At 44.9% G+C, this 24,393-nt stretch overlaps 1 protein-coding gene across 3 annotated transcripts in view; it reads left to right on the forward strand.

Moving 5' to 3' along the window:
- FAT3 (FAT atypical cadherin 3) overlaps window positions 1–24,393 on the forward strand; it is an 805,898-nt gene that overhangs the window by 529,655 nt on the left and 251,850 nt on the right. The gene's annotated exons all lie outside the window — the stretch shown is intronic.

Genomic DNA, 24,393 nt, shown 5'->3' on the forward strand with positions numbered 1-24,393 from the left:
AGTCAGAGTGGTCCCATGAAGTAGAGATGAACATTCCCATTTTACGAGTCAGGAAGGAAACCGAAGCTGAATAAAGCAAGTTTGAGTCACTTGCTCAAGATCATTTAGCTGGGAAGTGGGGGAGCTTAGAACCAAACCTAGATCTTTCTTGACTGCTGTCCACTGTCCTTCAGGCTGGTTCTTGGATGGAGAACATCCAGAAACTTACTCATAGAGTCAAGACCCATACTGAAAACACTCACTGTGAAAATAAAAGTAGAACAAAAAGCTTGCAGAATATTTAAATGTAAGGGCAAGAGGGCTTTGGCAATGTATATAAGTATTTTGCATAGAGGCATTCCTTCTGAGACAAGAAGGGGCAGGGCACGGCCTTTAAAAGAATGACACAATTTGAGGATAAACCGATCTGAACCAACCAGGTCCAAGATGGCGGGTGAGCTGACCTCCACTGGACCTTGAGCCTCAGTGTATGCACATTAGCACGCTAAGTGGCACCCCACAGGCATCATGATAGTCCCAAGGCCAGCTATAAAGGTCAAAAAAGTGGACAGTGGCCCAATTCCTAGCAATTCTCACTCCTTCCCCAAAATGGCTGTGACAAGGAAAATTCAACAAATCCTCCAAATAATGCTCAGTTTGGCATTTTTGCTCCTATAACTCAGCTTGCTTATTGCATCAGCCAACCACCAGAGATGGCGCCCAAAGAAGGGAGTTTAAATTGCAGACCTGATTGAGAACGGAAGGCACAATGCGTGTTTTCATCCCTGATTGGCTCCCCTTAAGAAACACATTGTTTGCATGAAAGTTCTGCCCTGCCCAATAGCTTGTGTGTATATAAGAGCAGCAAAACCTGAGTCGGGTGCTCAGCCTTTGGAGGTGACTCTACTGGGCCAGCACCAGTTTGAAATAAAGTCTTTTCCAATCCTCCGAGTGCATGTGGCTTGTCTCTTCCCATGAGCCAAATATCCGCTGTCACACTGCTGTTAACAACTGGGATACCAGTCCTATTCATTAGCTTATGAGATTGCTCACCCCTATAAAAGCAGACAACCCCATGTCCTTATGCCTCTCTTGCCTTCCAAGATGGCCCACACTGTCTGTACAGTGTGTTTCCTCCCCGAATAAACCTTCTTTCACTTCACTGTGGCTCGCTCTTGAGGGAAGCTGGGAACCCACACTTGATGGCTGTCTCAGGGACTCGCCTGAAACCCGGGACTGACCATCTCTAGGGCCCCACTCTCCTTCCTGCAACACTTCTTTCCTTCAACAGTCACTTAGTGGGGGACTACTCTGTGCCAGGCACTCTTCTAGGTGCTGCAAGGGCAGCAGTTCATCAGGTGGAGTCAAAGCTCCTACCTTTGCGAGGCTTACATTCTAGAGAAGACGACAGGCAATAGATAGGTAAACAAGTATGCAAAAGTTAAGACAATAAGAGCAGAAGAAAATAAAACAAGGAGGAGGAGACTTTAGGGGTGGTGGTCCGAGAACGGACGTGCGTGTTCTCTTGAGAGATGGTGTTTGAACTGAGGTCTGTGTGATGAAGCAGGAATCAGCCTTGCAGGTCTGGGGGGAGTGGAGGCAGGTAGGGAGATGGATCCTGGCCAAGGCAAGGGGGAGGACAAAGGCTTAAAGCAGAAACAAGCTTTACGTGTTCAAAGAAAACAAAGAATTGCTGACTGAGTAGCTGGAATCTGGTGACAAGTAATCAGTGTTTTGGAAAATAGAGTTGAATTTGTTAACTATTTGAACTTGTTAAGATTTTGCTTTCAAAAGATTGGCAAGGGGATACAAAAGAGGACAGAACCTCAGAAGAGAAACCCTCTGATAGGATCCAGCAGAATCTAAATGCTAGTGGTCTGGTCTTGGCAGAATTCTTAAGAGATGCATGGATCCCTGTAGGTCTCCTTCAGGTAATGGGGGGTCCCAATGACAATTTAATTGATCATACAGCGGCTCAGTGGCTTAAGACAAAAACGCTATCTACATACCAGATTTGCACTTTTCTGAAGCAGTTTTGCAATGAGATTTAATGTGGCCCTGAACCCACTGGGAACTGAAAAGCAAGTATAAACCCTTATAGATGCTTTTCCAGTGAATGGAATAGAACAGGAGACAATTAAAAGAATAAAATCATTCTTAAGCTTGTTCAAGTATTTTGGTTAAGTGCCGGAGTCATTTTACTTGAAGTAGTGCAAAGTAAAATTGAATAAGAAAAGAAGCGCTCTGTCTTTGTGGTTAAGAATGAGGATTCCTGAGTCAGAAAACTTGCTCGAGATTCAGAGCTCTCACTAACTGTGTAACCTCTGCAAGTTGCTTGGTCTTTTTTGTTGTTGTTGTTGCAGTAAAATTGCTTTACTGTGTTGTGTTAGTTTTTTATATACAAAAAGTAAATCAGCTATATGTATAATGAGTACATATATCCCCTCCTTCCACCCCCGCCTCCCATAAGTCACTTGGTCTTTCTGAGACTCCATCTCTTCTTCGTCTGCCAAATGGGGATGATAATAGTATTTATAATTTAGGAGCAATATTTTAGAATTGCCAGGATTCAATGAGATGTTGCAGGTAAAGTGCTCAGCATATTACCAACCACATGGAGAATAACTCAGGAAATGGCATCAGTTGTTAGCTATTTTAGAAAAATGTGTGACTGTGTGAGGAAGACAGAAAAAAAAAAAAAAAGAAAGTGGTTCTGAACACGGCCGTTGCCTAATCATGGCTAAGCACTGTGGTATCTGACAAGATGCTGCTTCTTCCTGGGCTTTAGTTTCCTCATCTGCAAACCCGAGGGATGTCAGGCCAGGTAGTAAAGGCCCTCAGATGCATCCGGCCTTGAACATCTACTGTTTGAATAAGTTCATCACAGAAACCTGGTGTTCAGTTTTGATCTAAAACTATGTGACCATTGATCCTGACTTGCCTAAGACTGAGGGGTTTCTTGGGATGTAGAACTGGGATTTTCAGTGCTAAAAACCAGGATTTCTTGGGAAACAGTTGCTCACTCTCCAAAAGTGTTGCTTCCAAGAGGAGGCAAAGGCAGTGGAGAGGAAGCTCTGGTTAAATGATATTTGACTGGCATTCTCTTAGCATTAGGGGCTTCCCTGGTGGCTCAGAGGTTAAAGCGTCTGCCTGGAATTCAGGAGACCTGGGTTCAATCCCTGGGTCTGGAAGATACCCTGGAGAAGGCAATGTCACCGCACTCCAGTACTCTTGCCTGGAGAATCCCATGGAGGGAGGAGCCTGGTAGGCTACAGTCCATGGGGTCGCAAAGAGTCAGATACAACTGAGTGACTTCACTCTCACTCTCTCTTAGCATTACCTATCGGTCACTTTATTAGGTTCAAGTACTTGCTTGCACCGTGGGCCCGGTCCCTTTTCTGAGCCTGACGGGAGTGGAGAGAGGACTTTTCCCATCGCCACCCACCATGCTGTTTCATGACATGTAAAAATGCTTCCATGTTAAAAGTGAAGAGAGTGCCTTGCAGAGCTGACTGATTGAGTGCTCGTAAGCAGAAAGGTATTATTTTCTTTCCATTTCCAACAATAAATAATACAGAATTTCAAGGTTTCCCAGAAGATGTTCTGAAATAACTTTGGAATAGGACTGGGGTCCTTCTTTCCTGTGTGATTTTGTTACCAAGTCCAAACTTGCACTGATCTCTGCGTGACAGGACAATAAATCAAGAGGTGAGATGTTGGTGCTTTATGTGGAAAGCAGCAGACTGAGAAGATTGTGAACTTGTGTGCAAAAGAAGCCTCTTACTCCAGCCGGAATTCAAGCATCCCTTGAACTAATAGGAGAAGGGGTGTGGCTGGTTGTTGCAAACTTCTTGGTATAGGAATCCTTTGTTCTTGCAGCTGTCCATGTAGGTCGGGTCATGTGTTCTTACAATTATTCAGCAAGACAAATGTTACTCTCTGTTCAATAGCTTTTTATCTCTATATGAAAGGAAAAGTGTTATACCTTTAAAGGTCAGAGCCTTTAGAATGGACTATCCTGTATATTTCAGGCTATAGGCAACATTCTTAACATGTAGCAAAAGCAACAGAATACAATGTTAAGTAAAAGCAACAGATGTGATATGGAGTCAGATTTGTTCTTCACTATTACACCTTCCCTGTCTCATCTTAATACCATGAAAGGTCCTCTCTTCCTTGTCTAGCTGACAAACTGCTTGTTTCAACCAAGAAACTCTATGCTGAGACGGCTTCCCTTGCTTTCCCAGGTAGCGTTCAAGGCGGACTCCTCTGTGCCCCCATGTTGCCTTTCTTCATAATTCTACCTGCTTCTCCAACATTTTGCTAAGTCACTTCAGTCGTGTCCGACTCTGTGCAACCCCATAGACGGCAGCCCAGCAGGCTTCCCCATCCCTGGGATTCTCCAGACAAGAACACTGGAGTGGGTTGCCATTTCCTTCTCCAATGCATGTAAGTGAAAATTGAAAGTGAAGTTGCTGAGTCGTGTCCGACTCTTCGCGACCCCATGGACTGCAGCCTACCAGGCTCCTCCATCCGTGGGATTTTCCAGGCAAAAGTACTGAAGTGGGGTGCCATTGCCTTCTCCTCCAACAGTTTAGTTATAATTATTTATCCACTGCCAGTACCGTCAGCATTCTCAGAAGGCAAGTACCCTAGTTGCAAGCAGCCCTGGGACAGGAATAGTAGTTCACATAATATTAAAAAATCAGAGCCCAGAATGGCTGATGAGACAGTGGAATGTATCCTTCCCTCTGTCCTGTCTGCTGCTCTGGTTTTTAAATGCAGAACCTTTTAGTGATTTTCTTTCCATGGGAAAAATGAAACTCATTACTCTAATTTCAAACCTTAGTCTATCTAGCATGAGTTCCAGGTTTTCTAGGGCCAGGGTACCAATGTGACTCACAAGAATGAAAATTGCAGCAAAATTAAATAATCCTGTTGAATGGATACTAAGCCAGGCGCCAGTTCCATGACACATAGCATTGACATGTACAAGTACTAATTATCCACTAATTACAACCACAGCAGAATTGAGCTCATTTTCACTGAGAAAGAAGGAATGACACAGTGTTGTGAATGGTTTAAAAATCCACTGTCAGAGTCTGTATGCACAGCCATTTGTTCAGAAGATACTGAATTTCTCAGTGTCAGCCAAGACAATGACATTTTCTTTTAACCTGGGTGGCACGTTTACTTGGCTTGCTGGTTTTTAAATCAGTGTCTCATCTTACTCATCCACTACAAACTGGTAGCCCCAAAGAGGGGATGCTGAATTGCTGAAAATGTAGAAGAAACATCTTAACGATTCTGCTTCTGGCCTCTTTGCCGGGTGGCATGGGAGGGAAAGTCAACCTTGGGATGACAAGAGAAGGAGTAAGACAGAAAGCTGAACATGGCCGGGCAGCTGACCCAGTGCCAGAGGCAGCCCTGAGTTTCCAGGTTACTCCACTTCAGGTCGGCCCTCACTGTTCCCACACCTGAAACAGGAGGAAAGCCTAGGCACGCTTCCGCCACCTCTCCAAGGGAACCTGTAAGAGGAAAGCCTAGCAAATGACTACGGTATACCAGCTTAAGGGCACACATTTGAAAGTCATACAGAGCTAGCTAGTGGCAATGTAACTCTTAATAAATGACATGCCTTTACCTTTATGTTGATGTTTTTAATAAACATGGAATAATCAAGATCTAGAGACAGATGCTACAGTGGTCTTCAAGGCTGCCCACCTCCCCACAATCCCCACACCAGCGCCCCCCTGTAGAATCAGTATTTACTGCTCTCTGATTTTTCCCCAGCTTTTATCGTTTCAGTGATTCACTTACTTGCCAAGTCTATCAGGTTTCTTGTGTTTTGATTTGTTTTTCATTTTCTGAACAAGAAACTCAAATGGCACCCAAGTCACTCTGTCACTAAGACGTGGCTGAGCTACCCCACTAGTACACCCCTGTTACCAGATTATCGGTTGCATTTTGGAAGGATCAACAGGTTAGCGTCCACCCGGGAGTGCAGTCCTACAAGGGCCTGTGACTCCTCTCCCATTTCGCTCTTCACTTCGGCGCGCCTGGTGGGTCCCGAGGAAACAGGGCTTGGCTGCTTTGTCCAGGCCCCTCTCTGTTTGTCGCAGCCCCCCGCCACTCTTTTATTGTTCTTTGGAAAGTGAAACATGGGCTGAACCCGCTCTGGCAGGTTGGCAGTTTCTGCTTCTATGTGACAGATTCTTGGATAAATAACATAACTTAGTTAAACAAAAAGTAAAGCAAAAAAGAAATGAAATACACGTTGGAAAGAGTCAAGAAAAACTCATTAGCATTGGCAATCTGCCATCTCCCCCCATTAACCTCAATTAACCACGCAGACTGCAGACTCTGACATATAATACCAAAAAATGTGGCTTTGTGAACTTGTAATATTGTATGTTGAAAACCCAAAATACTAATTATCACAGCACATAATTTCATTTTAAATTTATTTGGAAGCTTTTCCCCAAAGGCACGGAAGCTTTTGTAAGTCATAGTGTAAATGCTGAATGCTCCTCTCAAGTGTGTGGACCATTCCCTGCTTTGGGTGGTACTACACATATGTGTCCACACACACTGCCATGCACACTTTCTGTCGGATAGTTCATTCATCCAATAGACTAATATATATTGATCACCATCCATAGTCCTTTGAAAGCTATAAAGATTAGCATAGGCTCTTAAAAGCTATTCCTTTAATGAACATTAAATGAATGAAAATATAGTGGCCCTGGAGAAGCCAAACTCTGTGAAGAAAACAAACATGCAAATAAAATACAAAGTGATGAAGCTATAATGGAATCATTCATAAATTTCTCTACAAAAGAACAGAGGGAATATTCAACTCCTCCCTGAATTGATAAGGCATTTTTTTTTCCTCAAGGAGTTAGAAAGGATTCTAATTCATCGTTTATTTCCACTTATATTTTTAAAGGAAAAAAATAGCATATATTACCTGTAGCATGGAAAAAGTTAATTGCTTCCTCATTAAATCGCTACTATGTTACAGAGGAAGAAACTGAGGCACATAACATTTTTAAAGGCTTGCACAAAGTTGCTGCATTTATTGATAAATGATTAACTACAAATTTCATTACCCTTGCAAGAGATGGTAGGGCTCCCCAGAAAAGAGGAGCACCATAAACTTCCATTAATTCAGACTGATTTTGAGGCAGATTTTACAGAGGTCGAAAATGCATATTCTAGAATATTTCAGGAAATGCGGGTTTCCTGCTTTCAAATACACACTTCAGGTTAATGCTACTATTAACAAAATGTTGCCAAACAAAAGACCTGCTTGGACAGACTCTAATGAATAGTTAACGTAGGCCATTTGCAATTAGAAGATCAAAATGGGAGTTGTTAAAATTAAAGTGCTTTGCAAATGGTTTGTCTGGAGTACATTAAATATTCTCCTGGGACCTTTCCACCCTATTAATTTACCTGGGTAGTACAAAGGTAAACTTCAACCAGCCACAGAACTATTACAGATTCTCAGATTGCGAGAATGAAAAATAATGAGGTTTTATAGTGTATAAAAATGTAGGACAAAAGGAAACGATTGAATTATGTGAAAATTAACTGGAAAATGTGTGATATTTTTTTAAAAGTGTTGTCAGTCTTCTGATAACTTTGAAAGCTCTCCATAACAAGTGATGTTTTTCCCAGATTTTTTTAATTGGGTTTCAAAACATGGCTCCAACCTAAGACCTCGTAGAGCAAAGATGATCTTAAAGGACTGCATGCCTGCAGAGGACCTGTGTGTTTTCAAGACTTTGCACATCCTCTGAGTAATTTGCACTTTACCCATCCTCCTGATTTATCTGTCATGTGAAACCAGATGTAGAGAAAATTATTTGCAGTGAAATCATTTCTACGGGGAGTGCAGTGGTTGTTTTTCACACCTCCGGAGTATGGCAGAGACGAAACAACTCTGTGGTGTTCATTTGAATAAGCAGAAGCAAACTGCAGCTTTTAGTTTCTTGGCTAAAAGCAACTATTACATTTTCAAACATTGTCAGAGGTGACCAAACTAGAGACAATAAGGTTTTCCTTTACAGTGTAATCAGAAATAGCATCCCATTGCTCCTTGGGTTTTTAATAAAAGTAAAAAATAATGCACTGCTTTTATAGATGCTGTTCCTATTTTTAAGAACAGCATCTGCTACGTGCAAGGCACTGTGCCAAACAGTTCATCTGGATCACTTCTAACCAAAAGCCTATTAGGGAGTTATTACATCCCCACGTCAGACCTGATGAGACTGAGATCAGAGAAGTGCTGTCATCTGTCCTTGGTCACACAGCTAAGAAATAGCAGAGCCAAGTTTTAAACCTAGATTTCCCTTTTGCATTAACCTTCTGTCTCATGATTCTTAGCTACAGGTGTGACATTTTAACTTCCTCCAACGTCTCTGTTAGAATCTGATTCACCGTTAAGGGCCCAGGACAAATTCAACTTATTCCCTCATCTTTTCTAATTGTACAATTCAGCAATCTTTCTTTCTTCAGGCTACCCACAGTCGTGCAAGGCATGTATTAGCTCACACCTAATGTCACAGTTATTTGCACGCCTGTCTGTCTTGCTTTGGAGAAGGAAAAAGAAACCCACTCCAGTATTCTTGCCTAGAAAATTCCATGGATAGAGGAGCCTGGTGGGCTACAGATACGACTGAGCGACTTCACTTAAATTGTTAGTTCCTTGAGGGCAAATATGGGAGCTTACTGTTGTAAGATGCTGTTGTATCCTCGTGGCTCTTGCCACTGTATCTCCTAGAAAAATATGCTTTTTTTGGGAAAGAGGTCACATCGTGGGGTTTAACACTCTGCTATAAGGATCCCGGGGCTTCCCTGGTGGCTCAACACTAAAGAATCTGCCTGCCAATGCAGGAGGTGAGGGTTTGATCCCTGAGTCAGGAAGATCCCCTGGAGGAGGGCGTGGTAACCCACTCCAGTAATCTTGCCTGAGAAATCCCGTGGACAGAGGAGCCTGGCAGGCTACAGTCCATGGGATCAGAGAGAGTCGGACATGACTTAGGGACTAAACCGCAGCGAGGATCGTGAGGGCCAGGAGATGCTAGGCGAGGAGCAGCAGTGTGAGAGAGTGTGCCAGGGCCAGGACGCCAGGTTGTGACTGGGATGATCCAGAGTTAGGGGGACACGCCAGGCCTGCAGCAGAGCTGAAGTCAGAAGAAGCCCAGCAGCCAGAGCTCAGTCGTTTTCCCGGAGAGTTCACGACAGAACCGTGCAGAGTTCAGAGGAAGACATGCCGGAGGCCATGGGCCAGGTGCCTCACTTTACTGACCTTTCATTGTTTTGTATTATAAAGTCAAGTGTTGTTTATTCTGGGGAAATGAAATGATTTAGATAAGCCAGAAAACCTGACTACCACAACCCCAATACCCACTGGGGCTTTCTTGGTGGCTCAGATGGTAAAGAGTCTGCAATATGGAGACGGGGGTTGGATCCCTTGGTTGGGAAGGTTCCCTGGAGAAGGAAATGGCAGCCCACTCCAGTACTCTTGCCTGGAGAATCCCATGGATGGGGGGGCCTGGTGGGCTACAGTCCATGGGGCCTCAAAGAGTCGGACATGACTGAACGACTGACACTTCCACTTTCGCAATACCCCTTGATAATATCTTTATATACAGTGATTCTCACCTCTGGCTGACTATTGCAATCTGGAGCATCTTAAAAATCCCTAGGCCTCTACCCATAGTACATAATTCAGAATGTGTGGCCATGGGACCCTGGCATCAGTCAAGCTCCTCAGAATTCAGCGTGAGGCGCATATCCTCAGGGTCTGGGAGGGCCTGCGTCTCTGCGTTTCTGACCGAGCTCCCAGCTGGTGTTGATGCTGCTCTGCCATGCCACACTTTGCTACTCACTCTCCTCTCAATAAAATTTAGCAATGCTTGGATGAAGGATTTCTCATGAATAAATCTTTGAACAAGTTGTTAATATTGAAAGTGCAAGCATCAGTTTCTCTGTCAGATAAAAGGGTAAGAAATAGAAATTTTACAATTTTTGTTGCCCCAATATTTAGACTCTAGTGTTGGAAATTTCGAGATGGCCAGGAAGCAAGATTAGACCACTGGACACATATGATGCCCCAGGGATGATTCTTGGAGCTAATAATAAGAGTAACATTTTTGAGCTTTTTTTTTCTTTTTTTTCCCATTATTTTATTTTATTTTTTAACTTTACAATATTGTATTGGTTTTGCCATATATCAACATGAATCTGCCACAGGTATACACGTGTTCCCCATCCTGAACCCTCCTCCCTCCTCCCTCCCCATACCGTCCTTCTGAGTCATCCCAGTGCACCAGCCCCAAACATCCAGTATCGTGCATCGAACCTGGACTGGCGACTCATTTCATATATGATATTATACATGTTTCAATGCCATTCTCCCAAATCATCCCACCCTCTCCATCTCCCACAGAGTCCACAAGACTGTTCTATACATCAGTGTCTCTTTTGCTGTCTCGCATTTTTGAGCTTTTAATGTGTCAGGATTAACTTAAAACTCAACATTCAAAAATCTAAGATCATGGCATCCAGTCCCATCACTTCTTGGCAAACAGACAGGGAAAAAATGAAAACAGTGACAGACTTTATTTTTTGAGCTCCAAAGTCACTGAGGATGGTGACTGAAGTCTTAAAATTCAAAGACGCATGCTCCTTGGAAAAAAAGCTATGACAAACCTAGATAGCATATTTAAAAACAGAGACATCACTTTGCCAACAAAGGTCCATCTAGTCAAAGCAAGGATTTTTCCAGTAGTCATGTACAGAGGTGAGAGTTGGGCCATAAAGAAGGCTGAGCGGCAAAGACTTGATGCTTTCGAACTGTGGTGCTGGAGAAGACTCTTGAGAGTCCCCTGTACAGCAGCGAGATCAAAGCAGTCAATCCTAAAATAAATCAACCCTAAATATTCATTGGAAGGACTGATGCTGAAACTGAAGCTCCAATACTTTGCCTACCTGATGTGAAGAACTGACTTATTGGAAAAGACCCTGATGCTGGGAAAGATTGAAGGCGGGAGGAGAAGAGGACAGAGGGTGAGATGGTTGGATGGCATCACTGACTCAGTGGACATGAGTTTGAGCGAACTCCAGGAGATGGTGAAGGACAGGGAGGCCTGGAATGCTGCAGTCCATGGGTTCACAAAGAGTCAGACACGACTGAGCGACTGAATAACAACAGATGTGCTAGGAACTGAGTGAAGCATTTTAAATTAACTATTAGGGCATGGCAACACACTCTAGTATTGTTGCCTGGAGAATTCCATGGATAGAGGAGCCTGGTGGGCTACAGTCCATGGGGTCACAAAGAGTCAGACACGACTGAGAGACTAAGCACAGCCCAGCATTTAATTTAATAAGCCTCATTTTACTTAAAGAAGCTAAATAATTTGTTAAAAACAGAAAGCTGCCTTGGGCTGGTATTGAGTTGTGAAGCAAGGCAGTCTGATGCCAGAACTTAGGACTGGTTACTTGATGGTATATGATGCGCCTCAGGCTAGATAATCTTTACAACCCATCCATATAATGTAATTTAAATTGCCAGCCACTTCCTTATTTTGATCATCCAATATTCAGAATTCTGCAAAAAAAAAAAATATCTTGGCAGAAAGAGAAAGGGGTGGCGGGCGCCATATTGCACATCTGAGCACACACATCAGTGGTGTGTTAATGGCACCTAAAATGGCATCATTGCATGCGACATCCCTAATGTTGGTTCACCATCTGCAGCTTAATTTCTCTGAAGAAATCCAATATGGCATTCAAGGTTTAGCTAAATCACCTAGAGACTTCCTCAGGTGTATAAATACTTCTTCATCTAGGCTGAATCATGAGGCTGAGCCGAAGGGCTATGTGAGCCCGGGAGGGAAAGAGCCATGAGGATTGGTAATGAGGTGAGGAACTGAGGGAAGGACAGATGGGCCTGGTAAGTATCCAGGTATTCTGACAAAACGGGGCTCATACACAGCATCTCTCAGTTCAGTTTAGTCATTCAGTCGTGTCTGACTCTTTGCGACCCCATGAACCACAGCACTCCAGGCTTCCCTGTCCATCACCAACTCCCAGAGTTCACCCAAACTCGTGTCCATTGAGTCCTAAGTATATGTGTGTGTACACGTGTATGTATGTGTGCATATGTGGGTATATGTGGCAGGACCACCTGGTATAAGAATTACTCAGAGGAGGCAGCCGTTGGAAATATTCTTAACCATACAGCCTCAACTGTACTCCTCCCTTGTTAGCTACTGTCTTATCTTTCACCCTGATGACAAGTTGCTGCTGGTGCTACTGCTAAGTCGCTTCAGTCGTGTCCGACTTGCAACCCCATAGACGGCAGCCCCCCAGGCTCCACCGTCCCTGGGATTCTCCAGGCAAGAACACTGGAGTGGGTTGCCATTTGTCTTGACCCAAATCCCTTAATCGATTTTGTCTGTAATGAGTGGTACAGAGAGGGAACAGGGTTTGCTTGAATCTCAGAACTCTCCCTCCAGGCTGCAGACAGGTCCATCTGTCCTCTAAGGCTGATGGAGGTGCAACGTATGTACCAGCGTCAGCACTTACCTTCATAAGCTGGCTTTCCCCCTTTGCTACCTGTGGCAGCTATGGAATCCAAAGAGGGAAGTATTTCTGGCAGAAGAGCACTGCCCGCGACTTCCCTGCTACCCACTCCAGTGTTCTTGGGCTTCCCTTATGGCTCAGCTGGTAAAGAAGCCACCTGCACTGTGGGAGACCTGGGTTCGATCCCCGGGTTGGGAAGATCCCCTGGAGATGGGAAAGGCTACCCACTCCAGTATTCTGCCCTGGAGAATTCCATGGACTGTATAGTCCATGGGCTCACAAAGAGTTGGACACAGCTGAGTGATTTTCACTTTAATTTTAACTTTTCAAGGCAGAATTGGGAAATGCTATCCATTGGCTTGCAAAGAAAAACAAGTGAAACTTACCTGTGATGGAAAACCAACAGCTGTGAACCATATTGGACACACAGCGTCTTCATACTTATGTTTAAGATGCACTCTCACATATGCAGCTTAAAACTTGTATTAGCATTTTGGAAATCACTATTTATAAAGAAACATCCAAGTTGCAGGCTTAAAGCTCCACCAGTGATTTTCCCTATCAGATTTTCTGAAGGAAATTTAATAGCAGCACTGTGCACCTAATTGAGTAACTCCAAATCTTATATCAGATAAAACAGCTCCTACTTAAGAAAATACCCTGATGGGGCCAGTTCCCAGAATACTTTTGTTAACCTCCCTCATAACTGGTGTTGTATATGCTTTTGTCTTTCTGGTTATTCTTTTCTTTTCAAAGAAACGTCATATAGTCCAAACACACATTATTTAGTCTTTTTTTAAGCAAACCTAATGCATGTCTTCACTTAAGCTTTAATTTTTTTTCTACAATACTGAAATTTGCATTTACTGAGTCCCTTTCATTCTCTCCAAATTCAGTGAATAGTCTTATGTCTGCATGTAAATACTACAGGGAATAAGGCTTTCTAATGGGCTGAAATGAGATGTAGAAATAGTTTGTGTTACAGAGTCCAAGTTCTTACTGCTCGATACAGGTTAGACCAATAAATCAAAAGATGAGTTGTTGCAACAAGGAATGGTGACTTTATTTGGATAGCCAGCAGACTCAGAAGATGGTGGACTAATGTCCTCCTAAGTACTGTTTTACCTGAGTTAGAAATTGTGTTTATTTTAAAAGAGGAAGGGTTGTGGCTGGTTGGTGTGAACTGCTTGGTGCTGGAATTCTTTGTTCTTGTACCTGTCCACAGAAGTCTAGTCACAATGTTCTTATAAAGCTCCAACAAGACAATTGTTACTTTCTTTTATATAGTGTATTAATCTCTAGATGAATGTAAAAGTGTTATATCTTTAAGGGTCAAAGCCTTGAGAATGGACTATCAGGTTTATTTCAGGTTGTAGGCAACATTCTTTTACAAAGGTGCAGAGCCCTGGAGCCAAAGGCATAGATCCAATATGGAGTCAGGTTTGTTCTCTGTTTCTAGAAGTTAGAATTTTGTAGAAGAGATAGCAAACATGAAAATAACTAGCTTTTTTCCCCTACTTAAAAACATGCATTCATAGATAACTGATGTTTTTACTTTGCTTCTTTTGAGAAATATACATGTGGGTATTAAGTGTTAATTTCATGAATAAATAGAAACCAGAACACAACCCCTCTTGCTTTACCTGGGTGACCTTCCCGTGTCCTACACAGCTGGACTCAGTTTCATCAAGGAGAAAGCGGGGTCCAGTGAGGGAGCCGGAAAGGAAGAATGATTGCTTTTAATGTTTCTGTATTAGTGTAGACTCTTTACATTGAAAAGAGACTTTAGGACATGGCTAGATGAGGAAACAGTTCTAGAGAAGAAAAAATAAAAGATGTGACCTCTCTAATCTCATAACCGGTCACTGGCAGAGCTGAAACTGGGTTGCAGGTCTTCTGGTTCCTGGTTGGGTGGCTTTGCCACAGCTCTGCGTTCTTATCTGCTATGAAGACAGTCGAAAAGCTTCAGAGTCAGAGTCCCTGGGTGCAGGTCTTGGCTGACCTTGGGCAAGTTATTTCTCATTTCTTCCTCAGTTTCCAGAGTCAAAATAGCTCCTATTTCTCCGAACTCTTGTTCACTTAAATGAGATCGTGTATGCAAGCTGTTTGGTGCTAGTGTTTGGCACATAGTACTCAATAAATGTTGGATACTACTGCATTATTATTTACCTACCTTTCTCCATGAATTCATTAGAAACCAGGACATGGGAGGACTATGGAATGAGCACAGAGTTGCTGTGTCTAACATTAAAAATCTTTAACCAACTTCTGAAAATAAATAAAGTCTATCAGGAATGGTTTTAGTGACCTCCAACTATCAGCACGGAATAGTGTCCAAAAATTGGGAAAACATTAAAATTATTCAAAGAATAGAAGAAAGCATTCAGATAACCTTACTTCTATGCTTAGGAGCTATGTGACCACTCCGTATAAGGCAATACTGAGAGTCCTGGGGGACTGACCACTCCGTATAAGGCAATACTGAGAGTCCTGGGGGACTGACCACTCCGTATAAGGCAATACTGAGAGTCCTGGGGGACTGACCACTCCGTATAAGGCAATACTGAGAGTCCTAGGGGACTGACCACTCCGTATAAGGCAATACTGAGAGTGCTGGGGGACTGACCACTCCGTATAAGGCAATACTGAGGGTCCTGGGGGACTGACCACTCCGTATAAGGCAATACTGAGAGTCCTGGGGGACTGACCACTCCGTATAAGGCAATACTGAGAGTCCTGGGGGACTGACCACTCCGTATAAGGCAATACTGAGAGTGCTGGGGGACTGACCACTCCGTATAAGGCAATACTGAGAGTCCTGGGGGGACTGACCACTCCGTATAAGGCAATACTGAGAGTCCTGGGGGACTGACCACTCCGTATAAGGCAATACTGAGAGTGCTGGGGGACTGACCACTCCGTATAAGGCAATACTGAGAGTCCTGGGGGGACTGACCACTCCGTATAAGGCAATACTGAGAGTGCTGGGGGACTGACCACTCCGTATAAGGCAATACTGAGAGTGCTGGGGGACTGACCACTCCGTATAAGGCAATACTGAGAGTGCTGGGGGACTGACCACTCCGTATAAGGCAATACTGAGAGTGCTGGGGGACTGACCACTCCGTATAAGGCAATACTGAGAGTCCTGGGGGACTGACCACTCCGTATAAGGCAATACTGAGAGTCCTGGGGGACTGACCACTCCGTATAAGGCAATACTGAGAGTCCTGGGGGACTGACCACTCCGTATAAGGCAATACTGAGAGTGCTGGGGGACTGACCACTCCGTATAAGGCAATACTGAGAGTCCTGGGGGACTGACCACTCCGTATAAGGCAATACTGAGAGTGCTGGGGGACTGACCACTCCGTATAAGGCAATACTGAGAGTGCTGGGGGACTGACCACTCCGTATAAGGCAATACTGAGAGTGCTGGGGGACTGACCACTCCGTATAAGGCAATACTGAGAGTGCTGGGGGACTGACCACTCCGTATAAGGCAATACTGAGAGTCCTGGGGGACTGACCACTCCGTATAAGGCAATACTGAGAGTCCTGGGGGACTGACCACTCCGTATAAGGCAATACTGAGAGTCCTGGGGGACTGACCACTCCGTATAAGGCAATACTGAGAGTCCTAGGGGACTGACCACTCCGTATAAGGCAATACTGAGAGTGCTGGGGGACTGACCACTCCGTATAAGGCAATACTGAGAGTCCTGGGGGACTGACCACCCCGTATAAGGCAATACTGAGAGTGCTGGGGGACTGACCACTCCGTATAAGGCAATACTGAGAGTCCTGGGGGACTGACCACTCCGTATAAGGCAATACTGAGAGTGCTGGGGGACTGACCACTCCGTATAAGGCAATACTGAGAGTGCTGGGGGACTGACCACTCCGTATAAGGCAATACTGAGAGTCCTGGGGGGACTGACCACTCCGTATAAGGCAATACTGAGAGTCCTGGGGGACTGACCACTCCGTATAAGGCAATACTGAGAGTGCTGGGGGACTGACCACTCCGTATAAGGCAATACTGAGAGTCCTGGGGGGACTGACCACTCCATATAAGGCAATACTGAGAGTGCTGGGGGACTGACCACTCCGTATAAGGCAATACTGAGAGTGCTGGGGGACTGACCACTCCGTATAAGGCAATACTGAGAGTGCTGGGGGACTGACCACTCCGTATAAGGCAATACTGAGAGTGCTGGGGGACTGACCACTCCGTATAAGGCAATACTGAGAGTCCTGGGGGACTGACCACTCCGTATAAGGCAATACTGAGAGTCCTGGGGGACTGACCACTCCGTATAAGGCAATACTGAGAGTCCTGGGGGACTGACCACTCCGTATAAGGCAATACTGAGAGTGCTGGGGGACTGACCACTCCGTATAAGGCAATACTGAGAGTCCTGGGGGACTGACCACTCCGTATAAGGCAATACTGAGAGTGCTGGGGGACTGACCACTCCGTATAAGGCAATACTGAGAGTCCTGGGGGACTGACCACTCTGTATAAGGCAATACTGAGAGTGCTGGGGGACTCTATCGATGTTACCCTCATTCAAACAAGTTTTGCTTGATACCTTCAATGTACCAGGTTCTATATTAAATATCAGAGACACAGGATAAATAAGATCTATTAACTACCTTTTGCTTATATCCTGTTTGGGAAGATTGATTGCTTAACAAAAAACTAGAGCCATATCTATACTGTATGTGTGTGTGTGTGTGTGCGCGTGTGCATGCGTCAGTCACTCAGTCATGTCCAACTCTTTGCAACTCCATGGACTGTAGCTCACCAGGCTCCTCTGTCCATGGAATTCTGCAGGCAAGAATACTGGAGTGGGTTGCCATTCCCTTCTCCAGGGGTTCTTTCTGACCCACAGATTGAACCTGGGTCTCCTGCATTGCAGGCGGATTCACCATCTCAGCCACCTGGGAAGACCTTCTATACTAGTAGTATTTCTTTTAATTAATTTATTTTTCAATTGAAGGATAATTGCTTTACAAAATTTTGTTGTTTTCTGTCAAACCTCAACATGAGTCAGCCGTAGATATACATATATCCCCTCCCTTTTGAAACTCCCTCCCATCTCCCTCCCCACCTCACCCCTCTAGGTTGATACAGAGCCCCTGTTTGAGTTTCCTGAGCCATACAGCAAATTCCCATTGGCTATCTATTTTACATATGGTAATGTAAGTTTCCATGTTACTCTTACCATACATCTCACCCTCTCCTCCCCTCTCCCCATGTCCATAATTATATTCCCAATGTCTGTTTCTCCATTGGTACCCTATAAGTAAATTCTTCAGGACCATTTTTCTAGATTCTGTATATATGCCTTAGTGTACAACATTTGTCTTTCTCTTTCTGACTTACTTCAGTCTTTATAATAGGCTCTAGGTTCATCCACCTCATTAGAACTGACTCAAATGTGTTCTTTTTATGGCTGAGTAATATTCCATTGTGTATATGTACCAAACCTTCTTTACCCATTCATCTGTCAACGGACATCTAGGTTGCTTCCATGTTCGAGCTACTATAAATAGTGCTGCAGTGAACAGTGGGACACATGTGTCTTTTGCAGTTTCGGTTTCCTCAGGGTATGTGCCTAGGAGTGGGATTGCTGGGTCATATGGTGGTATACTAGTAGTATCTTTATATTCAACAAACATAATGGCACTAATCTAGGTTCCTGAGCTCAGCTGGTGACCCACCCAAACAAAGCCTTCCTACCACTAGGGTCCAGAGAGAGGTCCAGACAATAGATGAGTTACATGCAGCATGCTGGAGGAGGGAAGGTCAGAAAATGATTTGCAGAGAAGGTGACATTTGAACTTTCTGGAAGCATGATGAGAGGGTTTACCAGATAGTCGGGGTAGGCATGGCAACATGGTAAGAAGAGTAAATGGAATGTGGAAAAAGAGAGTAAACACTAATTGTAGCTCACAGGGCTGTTATTCCAGTTGTATTTGTAATACCAATCTCAGCTTCCAACAGTTCTGGAAAATTATGCTGAGCAAAGACCTACACAGCTTCAAGTAGCACTTAAAGAAAATGTCAATGTCATGGCACTAGATTACACAGCTGCGACCCAGGACACCCACAGGGTGGAAAAGCAGGAAAAAGATGTCATCCTTTTGAGTATCACTTCTCTGACCATAACTACTTAGAACATTTTGAGTTCTTTTCTGAGCAGGCAGCCCCATTTTCATGCTCAGCCTATTTCTCAGAAAGGTTTTTAGATTCCCCCATTTCCACAACAACAACAAAAAAAATCAAAAGCAGTTCTTTTTAAAGTAATTGCATGGTTCCAACCATATACTCTCCCCTTCTCTTTACTGAGTATCATTCACTTAGGACTGGCGTAATCCCCTCCTAAATTGGAGGTTTGCATATGTAATTATATCAAATGATGTGTTTGTTTATATCTCCAAACCACTTTCAAAAGCTTGCCTATGATTTATCTTTGAAATTCAATTTCCTCATGTCAGTCCCCAATTTACTGCGCCCAATGGGTCTACAGTTACATGTGTGATGTGCATGCCTCTCTCTTGCAGAGATTGCACAAGGAGGATGCCTTCCACAGTGATGAATCGGAGCAGTTGAAGAGGGAATGGCTCTGTTTCAGGCTCTGCCCTGTTCTAAGGCCCAACTGCATTCAGCTACAACAAAGCTGTTAGAAGGGAAGACGCAGCTTTGGCAGCTTTGTCTAATGCCTCTGGTCTGTGGGAGACGGTCCACCTCATTCCCGTGTGACTGCAAAGTGCACTGTGCTGCTGAAGCCCCAGAGCTCATCCTCAGTGTGTGCCTCTAGACGGGAGAAAGCTTTTTCCCCTCCTTGGTTTAGCTGACCCTGTCTTGACAACAAGGTTTATTTTCAGTGCAAATAACCACCAATTGTGACTTTAACCCAAAATGTTCTTTTCATTATATTTATGTTCCAGATTCCCCATGGACAAACCTGATGGATCTATTCATTCCAGTCCTTCTTCCTACCAGATTTGTAGACTAACTCACTCATTCATTCATTCAGTCTTAAAAAATATAGTGAAATACAGTGAAAAATACGGGTGAGATATATTCATTCAGTCATTTAAGTATTTTTAAAGATCTGTCTCCTCCAAAACTGAAAGACTTGTTAAAATCTAAAAGGCAGAGTTTATGATCTCCTGCTGATTTTTAAACAGCTTTCCTGATACATAATTTATATAGAATAACAATCACCTATTTAAAAGATACAATTCACTGGCTTTCAGAATACTTAGGGAACTGTGCAGCCATAACAGTAATCTGTAATTTTAGAGCATTTTCATCAGCCCCAAAAGAAACTTTGCACCCATTAGAAGTCACTCTGTGTCCCTTGCCCTACTTCGTCCCATTTCCTACTAATTTTCACTTTTTTTAATTGAATAATTCATTTTCGGCTCCGCCCGACCTTTTGCTGCCCTTGGGCCTTCCCTGGTGCCCGCAGGGCTGCTCTTTGTTGCAGGGGCGAGCCGCTTACCGCTTGGTGTCTCTTGCTGCAGAGCGGGGACTCTCGGCGCGCGGGCTTCAGCACTTGTGGCACAGGGGCTCAGTGGCCCTGTGGAATCTTCCCAGACCAGGGGTCAAACACGTGGCCTCTGCATTGGCAGGTGGATTCTTTACTACTGGGCCACCAGGGAACTCCGGAATTTCACTTTGACTTAGAGTTTTCTCCTATGTTTTACTTTCAGTTCAGTTCAGTTCAGTCACTCAGTCGTGTCCGACTCTTGCAACCCCATAAATCGCAGCACGCCAGGCCTCCCTGTCCATCACAAACTCCCGGAGTTCACTCAGACTCACATCCATCGAGTCAGTGATGCCATCCAGCCATCTCATCCTCTGTCGTCCCCTTCTCCTCCTGCCCCCAATCCCTCCCAGCATCAGAGTCTTTTCCAATGAGTCAACTCTTCACATGAGGTGGCCAAAGTACTGGAGTTTCAGCTTTAGCATCGTTCCTTCCAAAGAAATCCCAGGGCTGATCTCCTTCAGAATGGTGGTTGGATCTCCTTGCAGTCCAAGGGACTCTCAAGAGTCTTCTCCAACACCACAGTTCAAAAGCATCAGTTCTTCGGTGCTCAGCCTTCTTCACAATCTGTGAAAATAAAGGTGAAAGAAACCCCGAGAACTGAGCCTGGCGGAGGTTTCCTTGCTTTTTCCTTCAGGGACGGAGACTCTTTGTCTTTCTCATAGCTCTGGGGTCACTGCCATGTGTGTTTTGGTCAGACTCTTCAGGAAGCCCGCCTTCCTCTCTGTGGGCTGATAAGCAAGTGAAAAGCACACCCCTGGGGAAGGTAGGCAGGTGGAAGGGAGCCACCTGCCCCCCACTTGCACACGGGCTCTGTGACAAGTGGCTTTCCTCAAGAATTACCCTCGGGATAGTGGGGAGGGGAAGCTGACCTCCTTCCAGAGCGCCGTCACCGCAGTGGGCCGACTGCCCGACGTGCCCGAGGAGGACCTGGACTGACTCAGGAGCCCACGGAGGGCAGAGGGGAAGGGCAGCAGGCCAACAGGAGCAGAGGCGGTCAGCCGCTCACCCCTTTATAGCCTCCACATAACAAGCATTTCTCATTCCCACTGGCGCCTCTCACAGAAGAGGCTCCCTGAAGAGGGGGTGAGGGCTGCGAAAGCCTCCCGACCCCTTTCAAGAACACAGTTACTTCTCACTTAGAAAGAGCTTCCGTGACAAATGAGCCTGTGGAACAGCCTGACCTGAAAGTGAAGGCGTCAGATTTGTGTGTTAGGCACTCGCTGGTGTGACACGCTGACCCTGAGTCAGTAGGACTCAGAGCAGGCTCCTCTCTGTTCCCCCCTGATCACCTCACCCACCAGTGCATTCACACATCTCCATGTCCCCTTTGCTCACACGTCTCTCTCTCTCTCTCTCTCTCTCTCACACACACACAATGAGCCCAAGGCCTGACCCAGATGCTAAAGCTGCTCAGTGTATTTCATTCTTGGATGGGCAGAAAAACTCATGTCAGTAAAAGGTCATGCTGAAATTCAACACAGAATACTGGCATTGCAGAGAGCCTTCTCGTAGAATCAGAGCACCATCTCAAGGCATCGTCCCAAGAGATTCAGAGACAGGAAATGAGGGATGGAATGGGGCACAGAACCACGTGTTCTGAGTTTCCCAGGAGGTTCTGATGGGCAGCTAAGGAAGGGAAGTTACTGATTCTCTCCCTGGAAGTTTCTTTTTTTTAAATCTATCTACCTCTCTGCCTAGTTGGCTGTGCCAGGTCTTTATAGCATGTGGGGCCTTCGGTCTCTGCTGCAGCATGCAGGATCTGTGAGCTGCGTCATGCAGAACCCTCAGTTGCAGCATATGGGATCTAGTTCTGTGATCAGGGATTGAACCCCAGGCCCCCTGCGTTTGGAGCACAGAGTTTTAGCCACTGGACCACCAAGGAAGCCCCCTACCCTGAAACTCTTGATGGCAGTCTTTCCCCACCATCTCTGACAGTAACTCATTTTTATATGCAGAAGTGCCTAGCACTGCACCATTCACATGGAGGAACTCAGAAAATGGCTTTAACTGAGCACTAAAGACACACGCCTCCTCCCCACCCGCAGATACTCTCCCCACACACAAAACAGTACCTCCTAAACAGCCACGTCTAAGCCTGTAGCAAAACTGAGGATCAGAATATGAGTGATCTCCCTTTCCCCAGCAGCTTTTGTCCACTGACTGCTAATGAGCCTCCAGTTTTAGTTTTTCTTTTAGGCCAGGTGCTTAGGTGGACAGCAGGGCTTCTGAAGCAGAAGGCAGGTCTTTCCCATGAAGTCACTCTGTCTAGTGGGAAAATACAGACCTGTGAGCAAAGAAGTGTAGTAAAAGGCCTAGAATGATAGTGTGGTGGAGTATACTTGTGCTGGTAGTATTTATCAGCCCCCTAACCCTGGGAGAGAGGGTCACCTCTCTAACACCTGAGCTCAGTTTGGAAAATCTGTGGATGAAGCAGAAAGGTGGGGGCACATTCCAGGAAACTTTCATGGAAAGGCAGATCATTGGTGCAAGGGGAGTGTGTGTTTCCCTCCCATGGGAGTGTGGATGGATGAGAGTGGAGTGAGTGGGGTTCAAACCATGTCCCTCTGTTTGGAGCTCAAACCTAGGCACGCCTCATGAAACCTGGACCCTGTCAAACCTCAGATTGGAAATTGAACCCTCTGTCTTTATAAAAATCACTCACGTGGTATCTGGACTTAACTAAAGTTCCGGTTCTTTATGTCTCAGTGTAGAAGGAATTCAGCAAGAGACAAAGTGACAAGTAAGAAGTAGATTTAATTATTAATGCAGGATGTTTGTGAAGGATACAAGCAGGCAGGCAAGGGGACTCTGCCTCAAGAGCTAAGTGGGAAAGCAGATTTATGTAGAGAGAGACACATTCCACAGAGAGAAGGCAGTCCATCTCAGAAGGCAGCAGAGACCTCGAAATTAGTTCGAGAGACTTCCAGTGGTTAGTTTTTACAGGCCAAGTAATTTCATGGGCTAACAAGTAGGAAGATTATTCCGACTACCTGGCGGGGATTTCCACAACTGGGTCACACCCACTCTTTGGCCTTTTATGATCAGTGAGGCTGTGAGTGTGTCATTCAGCATGCTAATACCTTACAATGAGCCTATAATGAGGCTCAAGTTCTACTGGAACTCAGATCTTCCTAACCCTAACCCTAACAGCCATGTTACTTTTAGTAGGATTTTATTTTCAAGGCCATGGGGAGCCATTTAACCCCACTGTAGTCTTTTTTTGTTTGTTTTTTTTGGCTTTCTCTTTGCCAACAAAGGTCCATCTAGTCAAGGCTATGGTTTTTCCAGTGGTCATGTATGGATGTGAAAGTTGGACTGTAAAGAAGGCTGAGCACCGAAGAATTGATGCTTTTGAACTGTGGTGTTGGAGAAGACTCTTGAGAGTCCCTTGGACTGCAAGGAGATCCAACCAGTCCATTCTGAAAGAGATCAGCCCTCGGACTTCTTTGGAGGGAATGATGCTGAAGCTGAAACTCCAGTACTTTGGCCACCTCATGCGAAGAGTTGACTCATTGGAAAAGACTCTGATGCTGGGAGGGATTGGGGGCAGGAGGAGAAGGGGACGACAGAGGATGAGATGTCTGGATGGCATCACTGACTCGATGGACGTGAGTCTGGGTGAACTCCGGGAGTTGGTGACGGACAGGGAGGCCTGGCGTGCTGCGATTCATGGGGTCACAAAGAGTCGGACACGACTGAGTGACTGAACTGAACTGAACTGAACTGAACTGAAAATCCCATGGGCAGAGGAGCCTGGTGGGCTGCAGTCCATGGGGTCACTAAGAGTCGTACAAGACTGATCGACTTCACTTTCAATTTTCACTTTCATGCATTGGAAAAAGGAAATGGCAACCCTTGCCTGGAGAATCCCAGGGACAGGGGAGCCTGGTGGGCTGCCATCTATGGGGTCACACAGAGTCGGACATGACTGAAGCGACTTAGCAGCAGCAGCAGGAGCAAAATCATGTACTCTATCCACCACTGGAAAATAAACACATGAATGCCTCAGCGGATTTTGATGACATACCTTTTCCATATTTCATGCACTTCACCAGCACTGAGAGTGAGCTTTTCTCTTCTCTCATTGATCAGCATAGGTCAACAGCCCAATCAGAGGGTCTTATTTTCAGGGACAGAGTGGAATCAAGAAATGGAATGTAAATTTGACCTCCTAATTGCCATTTAAGAATAATCATGATAAAATCTGCAAAAGACAAATTGAATGGCCTTGAAAGTTTTGTCTTCT

This window comes from Bos grunniens, chromosome 29 (assembly GCF_055505025.1).
Source record: "Bos grunniens cultivar Pamir isolate PY7600 chromosome 29, Bosgru_T2T1.0, whole genome shotgun sequence".
Taxonomy (NCBI): domain Eukaryota; kingdom Metazoa; phylum Chordata; class Mammalia; order Artiodactyla; family Bovidae; genus Bos; species Bos grunniens.